Source organism: Cryptomeria japonica, chromosome 5 (genome assembly GCF_030272615.1).
Source record: "Cryptomeria japonica chromosome 5, Sugi_1.0, whole genome shotgun sequence".
NCBI lineage: Eukaryota > Viridiplantae > Streptophyta > Pinopsida > Cupressales > Cupressaceae > Cryptomeria > Cryptomeria japonica.
Window position 1 is genome coordinate 290736188 of NC_081409.1, and position 21030 is coordinate 290757217.

The following is a 21030-nucleotide window of genomic DNA, read 5'->3' on the forward strand; positions in this document are numbered from 1 at the left end:
CCAAAGAGAGAAAGTTGGGGACTCAAGTAGCAGAGGAGGCTACTGTGGGAGAAGACCTAATGGAAGAGGTGGGACAAATGGATCAAGGAGAGGATCCAAGTTCTCCAGTATGAGATGCTATAACTGCAATCAGATGGGGCACCCGACCTACAAGTGTCCAGAGAATGCCTCAACTTCTCATGGTGGTGAGAGGAGAACCACTTTGACTCAAGAAGATCTAAGGAGTGTGACATCTCCTGAAGTGAATTTGACATCAGAGATGGGAGAAAACCTGATGATCAAGAGGACACTGCTCAAGGAGCCAATGAAGTCTAAGCCACCCCAAAGAAAGGCTTTGTTTAGAGTCAACTGCAAGATTCAAGGTAAGGTTTATAAAGTTGTCATAGATTCAGGGTCTATTGATAACATTATATCTTTGGAAGCAGTAAATAACTTGGAAAGGATACCCCATAGTTGTCCATATAGGGTCAGTTGGTTGAACAAAGGGAAACACATACTCATCAATAAAAATGCATGGGTAGAGTTTAGTATTGGGGGTTATAAGGATAAAATTTTGTGTGACATCCTTCTAATGGATGCTTGCCATCTTTTCCTTGGCAGACCATGGCAGTTCGACAGAAAGGCTCATCATGATGGAGAAAAGAATGCTTACTCTTTCCAAAAGGATGGGTGACTTTGAGGATACAATCAGTGGTAGAAGGGGATCCACAACATGTATGATCTAGTGTGATGATGGTAGTGTTGGCATTTTTATGATGTTGTGATTGTCATTGATGGACACACACTTGCTTTGTGTACACTTTCTTGATGTATGAGTTATGCTCAACTGATAATTGTTCCAACTAGTATTATGTATTATAGTCTTTAGACTATCGGTGTTTTGCAAAAGATGTTTGCCGGTCCCAAATTGACTAAAGACTTTAAGCGGTATGAAGACCTCAAGCGGTTCGAGAATCTCAAGTGGTACGAAGGAACAAAGCGGTAGTTAACATTTTTCCAGTCGTCATTTTTGACAACCAGTAATTGGTAAATTGTATGAACCGGTATTACTCTGTGATGAGTTACCAACTGATATTTCTGTGATGAGTTATCATCCACCAACACTTTGGCAGTGATTTTGTGTCATGTTACCAAATGTGTCTAGATGCACTGAACCTAGGAACTTGTACTTCAATCCTATTGGACCGACATGATATCAGACTCCTTTATAAGGACATCATGTCTAGGGTTTTAGATGATGATGAGGTTTTGTATGTGTGATCATAGAAGAGAAGATTAGGTTTGTGTGAAGAGTAGGAGTGTGCAGATATTGCAGACTGAAGTAATGCTGAAATGCATTAACAATGAGCTATCAAGGATCTAACCAGGTATACTGTGCTAGTATCTAGATCACTCACTTGTTGATTACTCACATCTTCAAAAAGTCTGAAACCCTTAACCGGGTAGGCCTAGCAAAGCCTTTGTAAATCCTCTAACAAGGTGGTTCACAACTATGAATCTGAAATCCTCTCACAAGGTAGTCTTTAACAGGACTTATCTCCTAATAGAGATCTAGATTCCTAACAGGATATGTTCTGGTGAAGAACATTGTATGACCTTAACTGGTCTAGTTTCTATTCTGCAATAGTTATTTTTGAGTTTTTGCTCACCGTGGTTTTTCCCATTTGGGTTTCCACGTAAAATATCTTGTGTTATGGTGATTGTGCTTTTGTGGGTGAATGCTTTGTTTGCTATTTGGTTTGCATTTATCTTAACCAGTTTATTTGTAAATCTTTCATACCGGTTATCTACTAAACTATTTAAGTGTTCGAGTTCAGCATTTTTTGGTATACTAATTCACCCCCCCTTAGTATTCATCAATTGGTATCAGAGCCAACCTTTCTATAAGTCTAACCACTTGGAAGGAGATATGGGGGAATACACTGTGAGGGAACTTACTCATCGTCTCACTCAGACTGAGAGAGCCTATGATGAACTAAATGTTAAGTATAAAGCCTCTTTGGTAAAAAGAAGAGAGCATGCTGAGAAACTAATGGAGCTTACTGAAAATAGTTCTTCTGATGAAGCGGACATGGATTCCCTAGTTGAATAAGTTGAAAAACTGAATGAATCTAATGTCGACCTGAGAAGGGAACTGGAAGGACTGACTATCAGAATGTGTCAAGATCTTGAGAATCGAAGGAAAGCTGAAGATCTAGTAAAAGACAAACATCATGAGATCTCCAGGCTAAAACAAGAAATTAGTGACCTTACCGCTCATCTCCAAGAAAGTAAAGTGGAAAAAGAAGAAATGCAACGTGAACTAAACATGGCTATTTCCGAGAAAGCAACCTTGAAGGAATCCAATGCTTCTATTTCCAAAGAACTTACTGAGACAAAGGAGATACTTGCCAAATTCAATCAGAGTACTGCTAAGCTAGAGCAAAAGCTTGAATCAACAAAACCGGTAAAGAATACCACTAGAATTGGTATCTCCGGTTATGAGGAAGGTGAGACCTCTGGAACAAAAGATGTAGCCTCAAATTAGCAACCAACATCAAAGGATAAAGATAAGCAAAATTTTAAACATGTTTTCTTTAATGCTCAAGGAAGGACATACTGGTAATGTGTGTAGAAATAAGGCCTACAATAATTTTCCTTGTTTTCTAAACAATAAGCCTAGATCCAATAGATTCAATGGAAACTTCCATGCATGCAACAAGTTTGGCCATAGAGCATTTGAATGTAGGTTTGTTTTGCACAACATTGGGAGGTACCCTCCAAGGACTCAAGGAGTTATCCCAAAACCCACTGTGAACCGAAATCCAAACCGGTATAATGCCTATGACCATCAGTCAAGTGGTGGTGGCTATCAAGCGGAAACTGGTTGGAGAGCAACCTGTTTGATCTATCATGGTAGTCATCACACTGCAGCAACATGCGGAAGGAGAATGGTAGTATGAACAATGGACCATGGAGAACACCTAGAATGGTATGCTATCATTGCAACAAACTGGGACACATTGCCAGAACCTGCAGAATGAGAAAGAACCTATCAGATAATATACCGATCACTCCAGAAGGGAAGATTGATGTTGAAACCATTCAAGTGGGAATGAGTAAAACATGGAAAAAGAAACCTGAACAAGTGTCACAAGATGAACCAGTTTCTGCACCTAGTGTGGAAGTCTCTGAACTGGCAAACTGAGCTTCAGAAAAGCTTAGGGGGAGCATATAGGTGAAATATTTGAACCCCCGGTTTATATCAGTAAAAGACCTTAACTAGTATATGTTACCTATCAACGGCAGAAGATGTTGAAGCAGTAAAAGGAAAAATTAGGGTTTGTACCCTAGCAGTGGAACATTTATTATGGCAAGTGAAAGATCATTTAAAAAGGATTTTTGATGCCATTTTCACTTATCTATTTTCAAGCGAAGAATGTTCAAGTGTAGTGATAAAGATAAATTCATCAAGCAATTCAAAGTGAATTCAAAATCTTGCAGAAGAATCCAGAGATCATTTTCAATCAATCAGGTAAAGAACATCAAAGCAGTAATCCCGCAACCAAAGTGGTGTGTTGGGAGCAACATTGCAAAACCCTAAATTTCAAAGTGTGAAGGTATTTCTCAAAATTTTTGTCTATCATTTAATCATGGCTTCTGCATTGCACTCCAATTCTAGTGCACCTATAGACTCAGTGAATTTTATCTAAAAGAAGATGAAATACAATGCCCTATCCCAGATACCCACTGGAGTCATATTTGAGGAAGATATTTCAGCTTATATTGATTGCAAATTTGAAGACCTAGGATCCCTAGTGATCCATTCCTAGCTAGGTCTATTATGTGGGGATGACAAGAAAGTCAAACCAGAATACATCATCCTAGAGAGGAAGAAACTACATAATGCAGTTTATTTTCTTGAAGAGTTCACGGAAGATCACATCTGCGTTGTCTTGAACAAAGTACACAGTGATAAAATGTACCTCAAGTGGACACATGATATCACACCAGAAGTAATTCATGTCGTCATTGGTTTCTGTAACATTGGTGAGGTGCCTGCTTTAAGAAAGGTCATCAAGACTGAAATGACTAAGCTCACCGGTTCTCTGAGCGACCAATGGGGAATGACTGTCAATCCCATCAAAGATGACTTAGTTAAGGATGCTTGCATGGTGATCGGCTACCGGGTGTTTTATGCCAGCAGAATAAACTTTGTCCCCACTGGTGCAGTGAATGTCACATACAAAATGATTGAAGAAGATGCCTTATTTGATTTGTGTACCTATTTGTAGAAGCAACTGCTATTGAACCTAAAGTCCATTAAACAGGATAATGCTTTAAGGTTCAGGTTCGGAAAACTCTTAGTCAGCCTATTTTTCTACTTTCAAGGCTATTTTCTTGGAGTAGGTGATATTCAATGGTCTACTGACCAACTGGTCACTAAGCAAATTAGAGAAAGTCTCCAAGTAGTGGGAACCAGATATCCTGAGTTTTTGAATAAATATTTTGATGAATTCAAGTAGAAAATGAGCCAAAGGATGAGGATTTTTGGAGATATTGTAAAGAATATGAAGATGACATCTGCTTTATCATAAAGGTAGATGAATGCATAATGGAAGTGGTAGAGCCAATAAAGGAAGTAGTAGAATCTATGGGGTATGAAGTAATGTATGACATGTTGTATGGGTATGCATCTACCCTGATTGCCTCACCTTTAGATGTAAAGAAAAAGCGAACCGATACCTACTTGGAAAGGGTAACACCGGTTGAAGATCCTACAGTGAAAAAGGGCAAGGTAGTGCCATAAGTATCAGTACTGATTACCTCAGCTAGCCCAAAAGTGACCAAGCGGTCACCTGCCAAGAGGAAACCGGAAGTTGCACCCGCTAAAGTATTTGAGAGGAAGCAAAAGACCAAAGACAACTCACTGGAGTCATAGGATACCGTACGGGAAGTGTAGCCTAAGAAAACTAGGCAATGAAGCAAAAAGACTAAATCTATTAGTAATGCACCTGCATCGTCAGCACCGGTAAATATAGATATCTCTTCTTATAAGCCTCTGACACATTGTCAAAGGACCTTAAAGAATATCAAGAGAAAGGTGCTTGATGACTTAAAAGAGTATTTTGATAATTTTTCTAATAATGAGAAGGAAGAAGTAGAGCAGGAAATGATAAAATATCTGCGTGTTCATGACCAATCACCATCTGAAATAGACTGGTGACACCTGATTCTTTATAAAATTCTTTGAACAATAAATGGCGCATTTCCATTGAGAAAGAATAGGAAATAAGGGAGTAAAAATTTGCTCAGTACTTTCCTGATGCCTCCAATTCTGAATTATTTGAAATTATGGACAAGAATAAAGGTCTATTCTTCATGAGAAGAAGAAGACTCAGGCTGCTAGAAGGCAGAACCACTGAAGTGGAGAAGGACACTCATCTACATGCCAAAGCCATTGTCCAGTTACATCAAGTGTCTGAGGCCAACAAGAAGGCCGAACAAGAACCTGACCTATCCTCAGCCAAACCAGATGAGGTATTTGATGGCGAAGGAGAAAGAATTACAGAATAGGTTGACACTATTGATGTTGATGCATTGGATGTTGAAGATGTCACTCTAGACGCAGAGAAGGAAAAGGTTGATAAGGAAAAAGGTGAAAAGGAGAAACTGGACAAGGAAAAGTTTGTTAAGGAGAAAGCGGAGAAAGAGGAAGAGAAAAAGAAAGAGGAAGAGAAAAGGAAAGAGGAAGAGAAAAAGAAAGAGGAAGAGAAAAAGAAAGAGGAAGGGAAAAGGAAAGAGGAAGAGAAAAAGAAAGAGGAGGAGAAAAAGAAAGTGAAAGATAAGAGGAAACAAGAAGAAGAGAAGAGAAAAGAAGAGGAGAAGAGGAAAGAAGAGGAGAAGAAGAAAGAAGAGGAGAAAAAGGAGGAAGAAGATAAGAAGAAGGAAGAACTGAAGAAGAAACAAGGAGAGGAACAAAAGAAGAAAGAAGAAGAAAAGAGAAAAGTAGCAGAGGAGAAGGAAGCAGAACAAGCCAAACAAGAGGAGACTCCCAAGGCAACTGGCGGTCAAGCCAAACCGGTTGACATCACCAATCCTATTGATCTCCAATCTGCAGATGAATTTTAGCTCCTTCAAAGCATAAAGCTTGCACAAGAACGATTGGAAGCATTGAGGAGGAAAAAGGAACAAGATGTTATTCAAATTGTGGTTGATACTCTTACTAGTTTGATTCCTGGTACTAACCTCCCCAGTACCGATTCCTCTCCGTCAAAGCTTAAACTTATATGTACCATTGTAGAGGACCAGATCCAATGCCTGGAAGAAGTTGCTGAAGAAACTGCAAATAAGAAGCATGAAAAGGCACTCAACACTGCCTTAGTCAAGAAACTGAATGAGCTCCGGTCTCAACTTCAGAAACAACATAAGGATGTAAGTGTTGCTATGGATGAGGTCAAACTCTTGTTGAGAAAAATCAGCCAACCCCATCTATTCTGCGATGATGTGCTCACCCAAAAACAAAAACTCCAATCAGATTTGCAGGCATGTATAAGCAACTTCAAGACACCATATGATTCCTTCACTACATATGAGCAAATAGTTCATCATTTTCAGCTTCAGTGTACCAGGATAGAGTTAGAGATCAGCAACCGATCAAGAGATTTGTAGGAGCTCCAACTGGTCTTATTACCCAAACTGCAAATTCCTCAGCAGTGCTTTCTCAATCTGGAAGCCCTAATGGTAACTCAAGAGATGAGTACCATGGATGCCATGGAAGAATAGGTATCTCAGATGCAGACTAAAAGTGAGGTTGCTACCTCATTACTTGAGTCATGGTCATTAGCCATGAAGACCTTTTTGCAGGATTTTAAATCTATTTTTTGACAAGTTTCATTCCTTATTGTCATAAACATTTACTCAATTTTAATGATAATGAAAAACAAGGGTTATTTTGCAGTACTTTGTCATTGTTGGCAAAGCGGGAGTAGTATTTAAAATTTTGGTGAATGTTACCATTTCATGTATACTTTCATGTTACCTCTTTAAGGGAGTAGTATACGTTGTAATTTTTGCAAAAGGGACAGTGTATATGCTTAGGGGGAGTAATTTTGCATATGGCATATTTTTGTTTTAAAAACACTTAGATGTCAAAATTTTCGTAAGTGTTGCCATCAATGCCAAAGGGGGAGATTGTTGGCATTTTGATGATGTTATGATTGTCATTGATGGACACACACTTGCTTTGTGTACACTTTCTTGATATATAAGTTATGCTCAAGCGGTATTTGTTCCAACTGGTATTATATATTATAGTCTTTAGACTATCGATCTTTTGCAAAAGATGTTTACCAGTCCCAAATTGACTAAAGACCTTAAGCGGTATGAAGACCTCAAGCACTTCAAGAATCTCAAGTGGTACAAAGGAACAAAGAGGTAGTTAACATTTTTCCAGTCTTCATTTTTGACAACCGGTAATTGGTAAATTGTATGAACCGGTATTACTCTATGATGAGTTACCAACCAGTATTTCTGTTATAAGTTATCATCCACCGACACTTTGGTGGTGATTTTGTGTCATGTTACCAAATGTGTCTAGATGCACTAAACCTAGGAACTTGTAATTCAATCCTATTGGACCGACATGAAATCAGACTCCTTTATAAGGACATCATGTCTAGGGTTTTAGATGATGATGAGGTTTTATATGTGCAATCATAGAAAAGAAGATTAGGTTTGTGTGAAGAGTAGGAGTGTGGAGATATTGAAGACTAAAGTAATGTTGAAATGCATTAACAATGAGCTATCAAGGATCTAACCAAGCATATTGTGCTAGTATCTAGATCACTCACTTGTTGATTACTCACATCTTCGACAAGTCTGAAACCCTTAACCGGGTAGGCCTAGCAAAGCCTTTGTAAATCCTCTAACAAGGTGGTTCACAACTGTGAATCTGAAATCCTCTCACAAGTTAGTCTTTAGCAGGACTTATCTTCTAACAGAGATTTAGATTCCTAACAGGATCTGTTCTGGTGAAGAACATTGTATGACCTTAATTAGTCTACCTTAACCGGTCTAGTTTCTATTCTGCAGATAGTTACTTGTGAGTTTCTGCTCACCGTGGTTTTTCCCATTTGGGTTTCCACATCAAATATCTTGTGTTATGGTGATTGTGCTTTTGTGGGTGAATGCTTTGTTTTCTATTTGGTTTGCATTTATCTTAACTAGTTTATTTGTAAATCTGTCATACCGGTTATCTGCTAAACTGTTTAAGTGTTTGAGTTTAGAATTTTTTAGTATACTAATTCACCCCCCCTCTTAGTATTCATCAAGTAGGGGGAAAATAATTACTTGATACACTAAAGGAGAAAGGTGGAGTAGGTTTTGTTTTGATTGTGTAGCCCAAAGAAGAAAGGAAGAAGGGTATGAGTGAGGTAGGACCTAAGGAGGCCAGGGAGCTGCTAGAGAGGTACAAAGGAGTGGTTGTAGAAGACATACTAGACTCCTTGCCACCTATCAGAGATATTAGTCATCAGATTGACCTCATACAAAGAGAAATACTTCCTAACAAGGCATGATATAAAATGAACCCACAAAAGAATGAAGAGATAGCTAGGAAAATTCAAGAGCTCCTAGATGAAGGGTTGGTGAGAAAGAGTCTTAGCCCATGTGCAACACGTACTATTTTATCCCCAAAGAAGGATGGGAAATGGAGGCTTTGTACTGATTATAGGTCTATTAATAACATAACCATCAGATATATGTTTCCTATTCCAAGCATAGAGGACCTAATGGATTATTTAGGTGGAGCTACCTATTTCTCCAAGATTGACCTCAAGAGTGAGTACCACTAGATAAGAATAAGAGAGGGGGATGAATGGAAGATTGCATTTAAAACCAATGAAGTGTTGTTTGAGTGGCCTGTGATGCCTTTTGGTCTTTGAAATGCCCCTAGCACCTTTATGAGACTAATGAATGAAGTGTTACAGGAGTTTATACGAAAATTTATGGTAGTCTACCTTGATGACATATTGGTGTTTAGTAAGAGAAAGGAGGAGCACTTGAAACACTTGGAGGTAGTCTTGAAATGACTGGAAGAGTAGAAGTTGATGATAAATTTAGAAAACTATGACTTCATGAAGCAGAAGTTGGTGTACTTAGGCTTTGTCATCTCTAAGGGTGACTTGAAGATGGATTCTTGCAAGGTTGAGGCTATTTTGAACTAGCCTACACCTAAGACAACTGAAGAGGTAAGAAGTTTTCATGGTTTGGAAACATTTTATAAGAAATTCGTTAGAAATTACAATGATATTTGTGCACATATGTTAGAGACCATCAAGTGTGGTGGTAAGGTGAAGTTTGTGTGGACCAAAGAAGTAGATAAGAGTTTTGAGTGTTTAAAACAAAAAGTTTCCAAGTACCCAGTCCTAGTATTGCCTGATTTCAGTAAGGTCTTCACCATTGAATGTGATGCAAGTGGATTACTATAGGAGCAATATTGAGCCAAGAGGGGAGATTGGTGGCCTTTTTCAGTGAAAAACTAAATGAAGCAAAGAGGAAGTATTCCTCATATTATTTAGAGTTATATGTCAAGGTACAAGCTTTGAAAAGTGGAGGCATTACTTGCTTCCTAAGTAGTTTATTGTGTATACTAACAATCATGCTCTTATTTTTTTGAATGGATAGGAGAAGCTCAACCATAGGCATATGAAATGGGTTGTAAGTCTTCAACCATACACCTTCATTATCAAGCACAAGAAAGGGGTAGCCAATAAGGTTGTAGATGCTCTAAGTAGGAGGGTGTTGATAGTGCAAGAAGTGCTGTTACAAAGTATGGGTGTTGAAGATCTCAAAGGATTGTATGAAGAGGACCAAGATTTGAAGGAAATATATAAGGTATGTTGTGAGTTTGCAAATTCTTTTCATGGAGAGTTTTCTGACTACACCTTTCAGGATGGTCTTTTGTTCAAGGGGTGTCAGTTATGTATACCTAGGTGTTCAATGAGGGATAATGTAGTAAAGGATAAACATAGTGGTGGTTTAGGATGTCACTTTGGGCTGAATAAGACTTTGGACCTAGTTGGGAGATTTTACTTTTGGCCAAAGATGCAAATTGATGTCAAAAAGTTTGTTAAGAGTTATACTATGTGTTAGAGAGAAAATGAGGTCTCAACCAATTAAGGGTTATACCAACCTTTGCCTATACCAAGTAGACCATGGGAAATTTTGAGTATGGACTTTGTGATGGGATTACCCAAGACAAAGGCAGGTCATGATAGTGTGTTTGTTGTGGTATACATGTTCAGTAAGATGGCTCACTTTATTCCTTGTAAAACCACCAATGATGCTAGCTATATTGCAAGATTGTTTTTCAGAGAGATTCTTAGAATCCATGGGCTGCCTTTGAGTATTGTATCTGACTGGGACAACAAGTTTGTATGACATTTTTGGAGAATGTTGTGGAAAAGGTTGGGTACAAATTTGTCTTTTAGCTCAGCCTATCACCCTCAGACCAATAGCCAAACTGAGGTTGTGAATAGGTCATTGGGAATCTTCTTAGGTGTTTGACAAAGGATCATGGCAATAGTTGGGATGTGGTGATACCTCAAGAAGAGTATGCCTATAATGATTCAACAAACAAAAGTACAGGTCTAATTCCTTTTGAGATTGTGTATAGTAGTCATCCAAGAGGATTTTTTGAATTGAGAGATGTCCAGGGGTTGGACAAGAGGAGTGGACATGCTGATGAATTTGCAAAGGCTATGAAAGAGGTGCAACAAGAAGTTAGAGATACCTTACAACAGAACAATCAAAAGGTTAAAGCAAGAGTGGATCAGAGAAGCAGAGATGTGTAATACCAAGTGGGTGACATAGTCATGGTTCATCTTAGCAAGGAAAGGTTGCCCAAGGGAAGCCATAGAAAGTTGATGATGAGAAGGATTGGACCTTGTAAAATTTTGGATAAATATGGACCTAATGCTTACAAAATTAAACCCCCTAATGATATTTCTATTTCACCTATATTTAATGTGTTTGATCTAACATTGTATAGGATTCCTACTACTAGAGAATGTGTAGGTGAATCTGTTCTAGAAAGTGAAGAATGGATAAAGCACTTACCACCTAAGGAGCTTCCTAAGATGGAGTGCATTTTGCATAGTAGGGAAGCCAAGAAAACAAGGCACAAGACCTATTTTTAGCACTTAGTTAAATGGTAGGGCCTTCCTAACTCATAAGCTACTTGGATGCTGGAGGAAGATATCAAAAAGCAGGGTGGTGATTTGCAGCAGTTGGTCTCTAAGAGGACTTCAGACAAATTTCACCCGGGGAGTATGGTGCAGGAGCACCTACCTATGAATACATGAACCAAGAAAAAGATGATTTTCTATTAGCCTAGAAGGAATGTAATAATACCCTATGGGTCCTTTTTCTAATTCAATATCCTAGGAGTGTGACAAGTTTGTCCATGTTTGGGTCAAATTGTCATCTAGCATCTGGTAGAGCAAATTGAGTCAATAAGGGTCACAATGGTCTAAATTGAGGGATCATGTGACCAAAACTTTATTTAAATCACTTTTTATGTTTTATAATAAAATTCAATCATTTTGGGGGACTATGATAGTCTGGAATCTAAGTTAGTTGAATTATGCAAAAGTTGTCATATTGTCAATTTGTTGTCATGACAATTTTACACTTTTTGGTAAGTTGTCATTCTCCAATGGTCAGTTCAGTTTCAAAAATAGATGGAGGAGGTTGTGGTCATTTGGAAGATACCTTTAAAGGCCCCAAACACTGAAGGATGTAATTTGGTTGTTTTGGAAAGGAAATTGAAGCATCAAGAACTACTGGAAACTCAGAAAACTATCTAATTTATGTCAATTGTATACTGAAGGTGGATTGACAAGAATGCTCATGGCATAGTTCCTATAACTAGATCATTTACCTTTTTTTTATTTCAATGTGAAACCTTGAAGTGATCGTTGCCCCATTCTACAAGCAAATCTCTACTGGGTAGCCTAAAACCCTCAAACCCCTAGGGTTTGACTGCAATAATGGGTTTTGGCCTTTCAATCCTTAACTGAAAACTTTGTCATTATAGGAGATGATAGGACACTATATCATATGTCAGTTCCAAAAGCCATTATGAGGATACAACATGGAGAAGACGATGTACAACTAACCCTAGGTCTAGCATCTCTATGTGACAGACCGATTTAATGAATGTAGTGCGTGAGAATTGAGTAGTAGAGCACTGGAGAGGGGTTTAAATGTGGTAGAAGAGTACTTTGGAGGTTTACATAGCATTTCATGGTCAATGGTGGTCACCCATTAGGAGAACCAAACCAATTTGTTGAAGGCATTCAGTCAAATAGGTCTAATAGACCTATTAGGTCTGTTAGTGTAGTATTAGTTGGGATATCTGCAAGTTGGTCTGGTACTGGAAACTGAGATATTGCTGATAAATCCCATAAGGGTATCTGAAAATATAATTTGGTTTCCTAGATCCTCAGGGTGTCAAAATTTATCACCTGATTCCTTCAATTGGAGGCCTAATTGCAACCAGTTCTGTTTGTGGGCGAGTGAGTCAAAATTGATGTTCCAGTGGATCTAAACCATGGAATCTTGTTTCATTTGTGTTAAGTTCTTGTGAGAACACCTCTCCAAGGATCGTTGTATTGAATTGGTCAAGTAAGCCATTCAAACCCTAAAGACTAGTAGTAGCCCACTCATGTATGCAAGCGTGTGGATAGTCACACAAGAACTTGAGAAGTGTTAGTTGTTTGTAAGTGGACATAGTGGAGCCTTTGGGTTTTCCAAGGTGTTGTGTAAGGATTTTTGAATTAGGGATTTCGATTGAGTTAGTCAGCCTTAAAGGTTGGTTGGTTCAAGGTTATTCTTCTGGTCTATTTCCTCCTCATCACATTCCCATTAGACCACATAAATAATTAAATGGTAGCGATCATGAGCTTCCTTACCAGTGGAACCTCATTGGTACGGTGTAGAATCCAACTGACCATGATGCAGCCCCTCGTCTCACCAGGCATCACTCTCCCTACATAATAGACCTTCTCCCTCCTATACTCGATAGTGGAATGATCGACTCGATATCTAATAGTCTCTACCCTGGTGGGAAGGCACAAAATATGGTATAAATCCTTATGGTTAACCGTCATCTCCCCCACGGGTAGGAGGAATATTGAGGTATCGGCATGTTAGTGAACAGATTTTTGCCTTTCTTCAAATTAAATGATTTCAAACTCTGTCGCCTTCTTTAAAAGACAAAAGTTCAGCTAAATAGTTGGGTAAGTGTAACATATACCACTTCCCTCTAAATTTTTGATAGGCACAACTCCCTCCATTAGTTATTTAGGGACTAATCTAATTAAATTAAATTGGTATGCTTTTAACCTGAAAGCACGTAAGGCTACCTACTTCATTCTTAGATGAGAGGCTAATGATTTACACATATTTCAGAGAAAAATTATTCTTCAACATGCTTCAACATGAGAAATGGAAGTGATCGAAACAAAGTTCAGAACACCACTTCGACAGTTCATAAAAACATATAAGAGAAAGAAAATCTCTTTTCAAACACATATCTTTTAAAATCACATAGGAAGGAGTCCCAGAATAATAACAATATTCTCCATCAGAAAGGCAATCACTATCATTTGATTAAATTAATATATGCAAAGAAATATCACTACATAGATTCAAAACTCAAAGGTTTTCCTTCTCCCAAAAACAATATGATCTTTTATATATATATATATATATATATATATATATTATGTGACAAAGACACAACAATACATGTATAAATCCTTTCCAATTTCAGATTTTCAAAGTTTGGTGACTTCCTTCAACAAAACAGAACTTCTAAAAACCAGAAAACCAAGTAAAAAAAATATTCTAACCCCTTCTATATCCCTCTTAATCTAATTTTTAAAAGTCTTTAGAACAGAGGAGGTCTCCCTGAAAACTCGACCTCCTCTGAATTAGTTATGAAAAGCAACAGAGTATATTTGGGACAGATGTCCCAAAGTCATTTTCAAGATTATGAAAAATACATAAAATAAAAATAGAGCATTATCGATATGTTATGCTCCTTTTCTATCATCATTTTCTCCTCCACTTTCCTGGGCGTCATGGGTAGTTGCAAGTTCCTGGATTATAGGTTGGCTAGAATTCTTCATAGCATTGATTTTTGTCTTTGCAGCTTCTTTGTCCCATCTGTGCTTCACCATTTTCTCAGCTTGCCTCAGTAACTGATCGTTACCAATAAATGTCATGGACTCGATCCGGGCGACTTGTGTTATATCTTTAGGAGTGAAATTTCCTTTAGCTCTAACTTTCTCCATGTATAGCCTAAAATCCTTTATCGCGTCCTGCATGTTCAGTCCACAAATCCCTAGCTGCCAATGGTGGTCTGCATTAACCACTTTCTTGTCATTAACAAGCTACATTGGAGGTCTTGAAGTTCATAAACAGAAGTCGTGGCATCAAAAATCACAAACTTGAATGTGAGTACCCGCCACATTATGGTCTTTTTAAATACGAAGAGTTGGAACTCATCGGTTACCAACTTGATTGAATGTTCTATCAGGAATCTGGTGGCTCTATACTTTTATTTTGGTGAGAATAGGAAAGACATTTTCCCATTTATGTTCCTCTTTTTCCCATGGCAAAAACTGGTTTTCAATCTCTGCAATGAGGCTCTGCTTCTTGTCGCATAGCTTCCTGGAGCTTGTGATATACTTTTCTCCATCTTTAATTACTCCTTCAATCAATTTCTCCATAGCCCCCGCAATGCTTTTAGCTCATTGAACCTGACTCATTAGCTTTTTATTCTCTAGTGAAGTAGGGTCAAATCTCTCTGTAGAATGGGATATGGGAAGTGCTCCAAAGAAGCCCATGCTATCAATGAATTGAGCAAGAATTTATATATGCTGCTTTATCTCTCTCTTCTCTTACCCATCTTTTTCTGACCTGGTGAGCACTTTCTTAGCCGATACCTGGAAGACGTGATTATTTGAATCCCTACTCATGTTCCTGAGCTCCACCTTGGTGATCTCAAGGTCCTTTGCATTGACCTCCTTATCTTTATATTTGGGCTTGTAAGAAGCAATCTCGGCAACCCACTTTCCAGTTCCTTCATCATTATCCAGTTTGGTAGTTGTTTTGAACTTCTTTTGCTTGGGGCCCTTCTCTATGTACTTAACTACCATGTCCTGAATTGGGATGGTCACAAGAATGAAACTACATTTTTTTCTTACTGAAGTGGTTAGCCACTTAGGAGTTGCACTCAAATTGGTTGTTCCTCCGATCACTTTTTGGGGTGGCATCATGGCTACGGTAACCACATGGGAATCCATGGTGTTGACAATGTCACTATAAAGATCTTAAACTTTAAATATCTGAGCATCAAGAATTTTATCCTTTGCCTCTGTATCTTTGGTCTGGTCCATTCCTTTTTGTGTAGCACTTCGTGAATTGGTATGTCAAGGAGCAGAGAAATCCAGAGCCAGATTGGGCTTGTTCCTAATGTGAGATGGCTTTTTATCCTTACCTGCATGAACAAGCATAGAAGTGAGATTAGAAAAATGTTTTGGTGAATGCAGAGTAACCTCACTATTTCTCGTGGGGTTACACTTGGCGCCTAATCTCAGTGCTCTCTTCTTGCCAACCCATTCTGCGGTTCTCTCCAAAACCCTTTTTGTTTTTAGTTGTATGTCATCCTCTTCTTCCACATCCCAGTTGATGCAGGACACTTCGGTTTTAGCTTTGTCTAAGTATCCGAGTTCAAAAAGATCCAGATAATATTCTTCAAACCCACTTATGTCAAGCTTCACCTGCAATGAAATTACTTGCTCCAACACCATTCTCATGTTTGCCCTCTTGAACACCTCAAGCTCATTACTGCAATCTTCCCAAAAGTCCTCTAGGTGTGGAATTGGGAGGTACGACATCAGACTGAGACTTCGTGAGAAACCTTTATTGTCAAAACCTTTTCTTTCATGATACAGTGGAAAATTGAAGTTTTTCAAGTTGGCTCCAATGCTTAAAGCATCTGACATTGAACTACAGGATAAAATACCCAACTGAATAGGAAAATGATCCTCCCATTTATCCCTGGGTTGAGCCTTCTTAATCATGGTAGCCAACTGCCTACAAATCTCTACCAAAACAAAACAATCTGAACAAAAATGATGAAGCTTGAAAGGCTCTTCCTCAAAACTGCCTACTCTTATGTAACAAAAGTGAGGGAACTAAATAAAGAAACTACCAAATCTCTTCACTAATTCCTGTGCATCCTCAGACATCCTCTTGGTTTTCATGTTCTTTAATTCGTAACACAAATCTCCTAGGGAGGCATTATGTACCTTCCTAAAGTCTTGCAAAGCATTATCCTTTTGTAACATAGGGTAAAAATCATACACAGAGACCTCTCCCTTAGTGAGTTGCCTAGCCATTCCCACTATTTCCTTAACACATGCCAAGCAATATATTAGATATGTGGACATGAAGAAATTTTTCTTGAACTGTTTGGCCATACTCAGCTGCTGCCTCATTGAATCGGCAATCAACTCTTCCCAATCAAGATACTTCTTTCCTTCCAATACTGGTTGTACATAGCAATAAATCCAGTCATTGAAACTGGAGACCTCTGCTGATCCTCTGACTCGGTGCAACAGTAACATGACATCATGAATGTGGTGAAGCATGTGATTCTTGTTGGGATTCTTGGGCAACCTAGAGCCACCCCTTTGGGGAACCTTCAACCAATATCTCGCTACATTATTCTGGTGCCCGGTTCTATCTGCGTTGAACTAAGTAATTGATTGGGCGAGAGAAAATTTTGAGAAATGATAATCAGGTAGTTTAAAAATGGAGGAAATAACTTCACAGTTAATGGCAAGGAGGGTTTTACCATTATCTCTTTTGATGGTCTCAAAAATTGGATCATACCTGGCAATACACTCTCTAACCAGTTCTGGGCAAGGGATAGCTAGGGGGAAGGCTGCCGCTTCTATGAGACCACTACTCAGAATTCTACACCAAAGGAACCATCAATTCCCTTGGACACCCTTTCCTTTAAAACTTCCATATTTTCCCCTTTTAAGTTTGTATCACTGCCTATGGGCTCTCTACATGCAAGACTAAAAATGTTCCCGAAAAGGTGTAATGTGGAGTTCATAATTCATAAATAACAAGCCTTATTTTCTCAGCAAATCTTATTATGAGAGAGAAAAAGAAGGTAAAAATCACTGGTGAGGACAGGAAACAAACTCACCTTCACATTTGAGAGCAATCAGACAACTACCAGCAAACAAACCTTCTATCCAAGAAAAGTAACTCCGCAGTAATGAGGAATAAGTTTTCAGAGAACTAATCACTTCATACCTTATAGAAAAAGTAGTGATACGGCTTTATTAAGTGCATTAATTTCAATCGTCAGTTCAAATGTGCTGAGAATTTAGATTGGACATCACACATGCGCATTGAATGCATGGCGGCATTTTTGGAGTAACCGCCAATTCCCAAAATGATTACTTGCCTCGAAAACTCAAACAATTGACGTCACCCGAGATATGGTTCAATCTTAATCATACTTTGCAATAAGTGCACCATCATGTCATTTAGCTCATGGGACCCACCTGATTTGAACACGCATGAACAATCTAAACTGACTTCACGAGAGCTCAAATATAGTTCAAGGCGTACACCATGCCAAGAAAATTCTCTTCTGAAAAGATTAACTCTATTAAGTGTTGTTGACCTTTTGAACTGCGTTGAACATTTTGAACACCCCCGAACCATTTGAACTAGGTTCAAAGAGTTCACAGCCTAGAGAGAGATGATATAACACATCACCAAACGCGACCACTAAAAAGAACTACTGCAAAACACTTTGAGTGAATGTTAGTATGAAAACCTCCTAGACACCTAAGAACCTGCGGAACCTAAATGAATGTTATGAACTTGCTTCAAAAAGGTTCAATGAGTTCACGGGCTTCAAATCGACCATTAAAACTTGGCATTTCAGATTTAAAGACAATTTACAAACAGATTAAGGATTGAACTGAGGAATTTCTAGAAAGATAAGGACTTCAAATAAAATTTTATAGGGTGACTTACTCCTTCTATGAAGGATGAATGACGAGGTAACATTGGCTCTGATTGGGGATTGGATTTTTTGAAAAATGCAAAGAACTCTAAATCTCTGGTTTCGCACAGCCAAAAATAGAAAGGGAGACAAAAGAGCACTCACACCAAATAGACACCAAAACAACAACTAAGCTACTATGTACAAGAGCTCTTTACCATAGATTTCAAAGTTTGTAGAGCTTGAGGTCCTGCCCATTATAGGTTTAGGGCATAACCATTCCATCAGAATAACTCATTCTAAATGCATTTGGTCCTACTACTTCATGGATCTTGAACAGACCTTTCCACAGTGAATCAAATTTTCCATGGGCACCTTTTGGTTCCCTTCTCTTATCCCACAACAATACTTCATCCCCTTCAAGAAAACCTCTTGGTCAAACTCTCATATCAAAAATCCTCTTCACCCTATTCTGATGCTGAGATATTCTATCCACTAACATTCTCTCTCTTCTTCCAACTTCATCAGATACATAACCCTCTTCTCTAGAGCATTCTCGAAAAATAAATCCTCAATTATTGTTTGAAGCCTGGCCGCCGGCAATTCCAAAGGTAAAGAAACTTTTGCACCAATCCCATACACTAGATCAAAAGGTTTCATTCCAATGGCTCTTTTAGGGGTAATTCTATCCGCCCAAAGGGCTTCATAGACCTTTTTATGCCAATTCAGAGCATTATCATCAACTAACTTCTTCATGATTGCTACCAAGTTCTTGTTGCTTGATTCTGCCAATCCATTACCTTGTGGAAAGTAATCGGAGGAGTGTGAGAGAGTAATTTGATGTTCATAGCAAAACATAGTTAGTTCTTCAGAGGAGAAATATGATGCATTATCTGCAACAATCTTCTGAGGGACCCCAAAACGGACCAAAATGCAATCTTTGAGAAAGTTACATACGACCTTTGAGTTCACCTTCTTAGTGGGAAGGGCCTCCACCCACTTAGTAAAATAATCCGTTGTTGTCAAAATGTACATATGACCAGCACTGGAATGAGGATTTATTGGCCCAATGAAATCAATACCCCATTGTTTGAAGGGTTCATCTACTACCACAGGCCTTAAAGGTAGAGCAGCTAAATGTGGTTTCCCGGAAAAGAGTTGGCATTTTTCACATCCCTTAACATAAGCATATGCATCTCGAAACATACCAGGCCAATAAAAGAAATTTCTTAAAATCTTAAAAGCAGTCACAGAGGATGGGAAATGTCTGCCATAGGCTTCACCATGATATACTTCCAGAAGCTTTTGTTGTTGAGGCTTATCCACACACCTTAAATAGGTACCATCCAAACATTTTTTGTATAAAAAATCTTGCCAAATAACATACTTAGCTGCTTTTAACTTGAGATTCCTTTGCTCTTTAGCTGACAAATGACTTGGGAAACTGTCGAAAGTCAAATAGTAGGATACATCAGAAAACCACGTATCTTGCAATCCAATGAACAGAGTCAATGGTGGCTCTTTTTTTGTTTCCATCTTATTTTCTGCTATTAATTTGCATAAGCCTTGTCCTTTAACCGTCTTTGTAGGGAAAATGTCTAGATCGTATTCCTGAATTTTAGTTACCCATGTCACTCTTTTATTGAGTCCGACTTCTTGCTGAGTTAAAATGCTTTTCACTACAGAATCCGGAACAAAAATCATAGAATGAGAGTGCAAAATGTAATACCAAAATTGTTTTATAGCTTTAACCAGAGAGAAGGCTTGTTTCTCTGAGAGCAAATACTTAATCTCATGCTTCTTGAGAGGAACACTCATGAATGCTATAGGTGCTTCAATCCCATATTCATCTACCTGTAACAATATTCCTGATATTGTATGTTCTGAGGCATAGCAGTATATAATAAAATCCTTTTTGAAATCCAGGTTGATGAGAGTTGGCACAGTGGCAACTAAACTCTTGATTCTTTCAAAAGCTTCTTTGGCTTCTTCAGTCCATTTGAAAGGATGCCTTTCGCTCAACAAGCTGATGATATGCTTGGTAGTTTCTGCAAATTTAGGTACAAACCGTGTTAGGAAATTCACCTGGCCAAAGAAAGACCTTACTCTAGTCTGATTTGAAGGTAAGCTAAGATGTTAAATTGCATTGACTCTCTTAGGATCATTCCTAACACCTTCTTTTGAAATGATATGCCCCAACAATTTTCCCTTAGTTACATAGAAAACTGACTTCTTTGGGTTCAAGGAGATACCATGCTCTCGACAATGTTGCAAAACTGCCCTCAGATCTTTGAGATGATTCTTCCTATCTTTAGAAAACATTGTCAAGTCATCTAGGTAACCAACAATAATTCTGTCATGAAAGTCCCTAAAAGAAGAATCCATGGCCCTTTGAAAAGTTGCTCCGGCATTTATCAAACCAAATGGCATACAATTATATGCAAATGTTCCCCATGGAGTGATGAATGTTGTCTTGTGTTGTTCATTCTCTGCAACACTAATTTGATTGTAACTAGAAAAACCATCTAACATTGACATCATTTCTGACCCACATACTGTCTGCAAAATATGATCCATATTGGGTAAAGCATAGTTATCCTTAAGACTTGCCTGATTCAGATTGCAAAAATCTACACAAATCCGAATTTCCCCATTCTTCTTCCTCACAAGCACTATATTGGCTACCCAAGTAGAGTGATGAATTGGATATATAATTCTAGCTTTAAGCATTTTATCTACCTCCTTAAAAATTGCATCATCCATCATGGGATTGAAATTTCTCAATTTTTGTCTGAAAGGAGAAACACTGGGCTTCAACATAATTTGATGTTGAAACTGCCCATTCCTTATAAACTCCTTCAAATCATCATAAGACCAAGTGAATACATCAATGTATTCCTTCAATAGCCTATTAAGTATTCGTTTTTCCTTAGAAGAACAAC